The sequence below is a fragment of the Muntiacus reevesi genome, chromosome 7 (genome assembly GCF_963930625.1).
Source record: "Muntiacus reevesi chromosome 7, mMunRee1.1, whole genome shotgun sequence".
In the NCBI taxonomy this organism is placed as follows: Eukaryota; Metazoa; Chordata; class Mammalia; order Artiodactyla; family Cervidae; genus Muntiacus; species Muntiacus reevesi.
Window position 1 is genome coordinate 46,450,060 of NC_089255.1, and position 5,538 is coordinate 46,455,597.

Here is a 5,538-nt window from a genome sequence, read left to right on the forward strand (position 1 = left end):
AGTGAAAAATGAAAGTGAAGTCGCTCAGTCGAGTCCGACTCCTAGCGACCCCACAGACTGCAGCCCACCAGGCTCCTCCATCCATGGGATTTTCCAGGCAAGAGTACTGGAGTGGGACATATAATGTGAAGTGGTAATTAACACAAAGAACTTCAAATTTCAGCAGAAACAGGGGAGGAGACTTGATTTCCTGACCTCAACTCTTAATATTCTTCCCATCTCACCACAGCCACCTCTTAATTATGTTATTATGTTACCTTATTTTTCATCAAAGGAAAACATCATAAATTCAAAACCATCTGACCAGTTCTGCTTCAGGGTGCCCAGGGACTTGTGGTTCCAATTTTGTTTATAAGCGAAGTCATTTAATCCCAGCTCAGGCAAAAATAAAAGCAGTGTACTAACAGGAAGTCACGGCCCACACCTGTACACAACAGCACAAACATGAATTCCCATAAGAACAGCACGTTTCTGAATCATTGGTGTGATGAGTAAGTGAGAAGAAGCCAAACAGGGTCACGGTATTGCTGAAGGCCCGAGCTGAGTTATGTCTCCCAAACTGTTGAATTCTAGAGAGGCCTAGGCAAGGGGGGCCGCTGTGTTCCTAATCCCTGAGCCTGGCCTGATGGATGCTGGAGAATCCATCTGTTGAGCACGGCTGGCTGGCAGAGAACCATGCCAGCAGTCAGGGCCAGCTCAGTCTGGCCCTGCAATTAAAATCAGGCGGTGGCGTGGGGGGGGAGGTCTGCAATTAAAATCAGTAACCCCACATCCTAAACCCATAATGACAGCGCCACCTTGATAGGAGAGAGAAAGGAAGCACATTGTGCAGAAGATGGAAGTTTTGGGGGGAGAAAGTAGTCTTCCCCTTGCTTCCTATAACCACAGTAACACCTTGAATCCAGTGGAGGTGGGAAGCCTTACAACCATCACCCCTTGACTTACTGGGAAGATCAGCAAAGAACTCTCCTGCTTAGGCCACTTCTACCTGTAAGATCTAAGGATGTCACAGGGCCTTCCTGAGCCTCAGTTTCTTCATCTGTATAGTGGGCATAGTAACAGTTCATCCCTGGTAAGGTCGATAGAAGGGTTAAATGGGATACTGCCTGTGTACCCTGCCTGCATACAACTAAGATGTTAAAAATATGGTAGCTCTTTTTGGCCAGGAGGTAGTCAGGGAGGTGCTGTGGTCTGATTTAACAAACAGAGGAATTGCAGCCAGAAAGAGTGATTCATGGCCTTCCAGAGACAGAACTGAATAAACTCCTGTTTCATGGCCTAGCCTAACAAACTGCCAATGTTATCTTAAAGATAACATACGAAAGAATTAAGAGAGGCAAAACAGAATATGGAGCCTCACAGAGTCACTCCCCAGAGAACTCATGTTGCAAACTGTCTCCTGCCTTCTCTTTGTGTGTGTGTGTGTGTGTGTGTGTGTGTGTGACTGTATTGATTCTTAGTTGCAGCATATGGGAGCTTGGTTGTGGCATATGGGATCTTGGTAGTGGCATATGGGATCCTGGTTGCTGCATGTGGAATTTTTAGTTGTGGCATGAGGGATCTAGTTCTCTGATGGGGGATTGAACCTGGACCCCTTGCGTTGGGAGTCCTAGCTCCTGGACCACCAGGGAAGTCCCCTGCCTTGTCTTTTGAAATCACATGTCAGATCATGACACAAGTAATGTTAATTCCCCTTTCCTTTCAGGAGAAATTCTGGGCTTGCTGCTGGGACGTTTCAGGCCCTTCAGACAAGGGCCCAATTCTGCTGCCCAGACTTCCCTCCTGATCCTTCCCTCAGTCTGTTCTTGGTGTGTCTGTGCCATATGGGTCACCCTCCATGCCTTAGCACAGGTCAGAGCCTCTGTCCAGAACACCCTTTCATCTCCCACTCACCCTTGAAGGTCTATTTCAATTGCTGCTGCCCTGAGAAGCTTCTTCACTCACTAGGCTTCACTTCACTATGGTTTCACACATGGGTGACTCCTTACGCCCAAGGACTCACTGTCTGAAACCCCATGGATGGGATGGGATGAGATGAGATGAGAGAATCTTACAGTTAAATATCTTAAAGACTTGGGTCCTGAATCAAGGCTAGCAGTTTGCTGAAGCTGTTGGTTTCAAGAAGGAGTCTAGAGAAGTCTCTATCTTTGGTCTGCTGGCCTTTCAGAACTTAAGAAATGTAATAGTCAATTCGTTAGAAAGAAACATCTCAGTCATTGGTGATACATACGGACTAACACTTATAGTTGATTAATACTAGAATTCCAAAATTGAGAGGTCTCTAATTTAACTTGTTCATTAGAATTATAATACTGTTAAATCTAATTACTACCCCCCAAAGTCCCTGTGGATCTAAAACTAGTGGGATGATTCTGAACTGTGAGCTCTGTCTGAATATTATCCTTTTGTATGATCAGAGTCCTGACTTGTATATTTTAGACTTCATTCACATTAGAAACTTATATTTACTATTGGGCTGTAAAACATTTTGAGTTCTATATTGGATTGTGAAAGTGCATCCCTATTGCACTTTTGAGACAATCGAGACACTAATTGAGAAATTGGGACACTATTGTCTCAATTGACACAATTGTCTCTGTTGGGACACTAACTGAGAAAGTTACTTACATTAATAGTAAATGCACTTCTTAAATATTATGATCTTCATTATATCAAAGGCATAAATCTTGCCAGATTTCATTTCCCTGGCAAGATATACAAATATTTGGATAGTAAAATGTATCTTTTTAATACAAACAAAGGAAATTTTTCTTGCTCTTTAGAAACGAAAACTAATTTTTTTCTATTCTGTTTATTATATATTTAACCAATTTAAATAAATAACTTAAGGCCTTAAGTGAAACATAGAATTGGAGACACTGAGGTAACAGATCCACAAAAACCCTTATTTTAATTTTTATGCTTAACTAACTAAAATAACAGGAACTATACCACTACTAAACCATTGGTAATATTTTTATACATATTAAGTAATAATTCCTTAGAAATATTTCAGAATCTGCCTCCCTTGCAGTTTAAATGAGAAGCTTGTGTGTACATTTATATGCATGCCTAAAGGTATTTTGTTTTCCTTGTCTGATTTTATGACTCGAACCTGGTGGTTCTTGTTATCAGTTCCCACCTTGTCCCCAAAGAAACCCACTTAAATGCAGGCCTTAACTCTCCTCCTTCTCACAAATGGGGGATGTGGTTAAAATACCAGGGTTTACATTCCTTGTCTTGTTTTAGTTTTTAAAATTTTATTTATTTATTATTTTTGGTCACACTGGGTCTCTGTCACTGCATGCAGGTTTTCACTAGTTGTGGCGAGCAGGGCCTCCTCTCTGCTTGTGGTGTGCAGGCTTCTCATTGTGGTGGCTTCTCTTCTTGCAAAGCACAGGCTCTAGGGTGTGCGGGCTTCAGTTGTTGTGGTGTACTGGCTTAGTTGCCCCATGGCGTGTGGAATCTTCCCAGAGCAGGGATTGAACCCGTGTCCTCTGCAATGGCTGACAGATTCTTAACCACTGACCATCAGAGAACACCTTGTCATTTTTAATCTCTCCCCAGGATGCATTGTAAATACCTTTACTCCTAACTGCTATATGGACTATAATTCTTTTTTTCTCTCTGACACGTCCCCCCACCTCAATTATATTAGATGTCACCACAAAGAAGTGACATCTGATAATCTGGGTGCTGAGGAGGTGTGTAAAGAAACAGCGCATGCAAATATCAAAACTTAGCAAAAGAAGAATGCATCAATAGGATGTAATTACTTATCTTATTTGGGGAACAAGATACAGATTTCCTAACAAAAGTTCATCCAGTGGGTGAATGAATGAATAAATTTGTAAAGATAGAAACAGGATGAATAAACGGCAGAGTGAACTTAGGTTTGAAGAACAAGAATAATGACTGCTTTTATTTGGTTCAGGGCAGGAAGAACTACAAAGGCGTGAGCCTGTTTGGGGTAGATGATATCATGTTTAAAGTGACAAAGAGAAAATGCACCTGTTTTTTAACTTTGCCCTTCTATCAAGGTTAATGATCGACACAATGCAAAACATGGGGACCAGGAAATGGAAGCCCAAGGTAGGGGAAGGAATGGGGGAAGAAAAAAACACCTGTTTTGAATAAGTTCATATCCTGATTCAGTCAAATTGCAGGTAAATGGACTAGAATGCCTGTCAGTCATCTCTGAGGAATTATGAAAAACAGGAAGGTATGGAAAGGCTGAAGATAAGAAAACACTGGTCTAGACCCAGCCATCCCAGGCCAGGCCCCCCACCCCCAGGCCTCAGGCTTCAGCCTTCCAGCCTCAGCTCCCTAACAAGTGCCTTCTGTGACCCCCTTCACACCCCAGGCCCCAAGGACCCAGACCTGGGGGGCAGCTGCCTCCCTCCTGGTGAAAGTCTTGCCACTGCCCAGCTCTCAGGCATGCTGGCCAGGTATGGCTGGGCTCCTGCAGGTCTCTGCCCACCGCAGGCCCAGCATCCCCCAAGGCCTGTGGGCCCCCCAGGTGCTGCCTACCTCCCCCAGGGAGCTTCTCTGCCCCCTGTTGGCCTGGGATACTGTCTGGGCAGTCCATGCTGACCAAGGCAGCCAGCCGGTGCCATCTGCTCCTGTTCCATCGGCCCCAGGCCCTGGCAGCTCCCCGCTGACCCCCACCACCTCCCCCACCTCCACCCTCTGATGGAGCTCTGCATGTTCCACTGACCCATGTAGGTGGCAGGGGGAGGTGCCCGGCTTTGGCTGCTTTGAAGGGCAGAACACTAAGCTGACCATGGTGGGTCTGCCATGCTCGTCCCAATAAAAGCAATTCCAACCTCAAAAAAAAAAAAAAAAAAAAGAAAAGAAAGAAAGAAAACACTGCCCTAATTGTCTAAAAAGGAAAGAAGGTAGAATCAGGACTTAACCCGGCAGGCAGCCCAGTGGTTAATACTTCATCTTTTATTGCAGGAGGGTTGGATTAGATCCTGGGTCAGGGAGCTGAGAGCCTACATTCCTTTTGGCCAAAAAACCAAAGCATAAAACAAAAGCAATATTGTAATAAATAAAGACTTCTTTTAAAAAAGGAAAGAAGGTGGAATCTAGAAAGTCTCTAGGGAATTATCAAGTGAATGTTTTGTGAATTCTTAGTCAAGCAAGTAGAAATTCACCTGGAGCCAGCAGTGACTCACTGTAAATCACACCCAGATCTTTTATTTCCCCTCCCAATGGGACTACTGGTCGATCAGATTGGGGGCATGTATGTAGCAGTTATGGTATATCTGGACTGTAAGAGCCATTAAAGTTATAAAATGAAGAATTGCTGATTGAGTTAGGAGAGAGATTAATCTGTGACTTTTTAAAAGACGGAATCTAAAACATTATTGATTGAAGAATGGGTGACAGACTGGAAGAAAGCTTCTAAATACATTCTGAGAAGCTTTGATCTTTAACAGTCATGTTCAGGGTTCATATCAGTGACTCAGACTCACACTATATGTCTTAATCAAATTTGAGATTTATAGAAAGACAAATGATAGTGAATTTGAT

General features: G+C 43.5%; 1 non-coding gene across 1 annotated transcript; it reads left to right on the forward strand.

Annotated features, from left to right (window-relative positions):
- The first annotated feature begins 2,074 nt into the window (after positions 1-2,074).
- On the forward strand, positions 2,075-2,210 carry LOC136172783 (small nucleolar RNA SNORA2/SNORA34 family). The gene has a single exon (XR_010664121.1). It is a non-coding gene; the product is annotated as a small nucleolar RNA SNORA2/SNORA34 family (small nucleolar RNA).
- Positions 2,211-5,538: the final 3,328 nt, after the last annotated feature.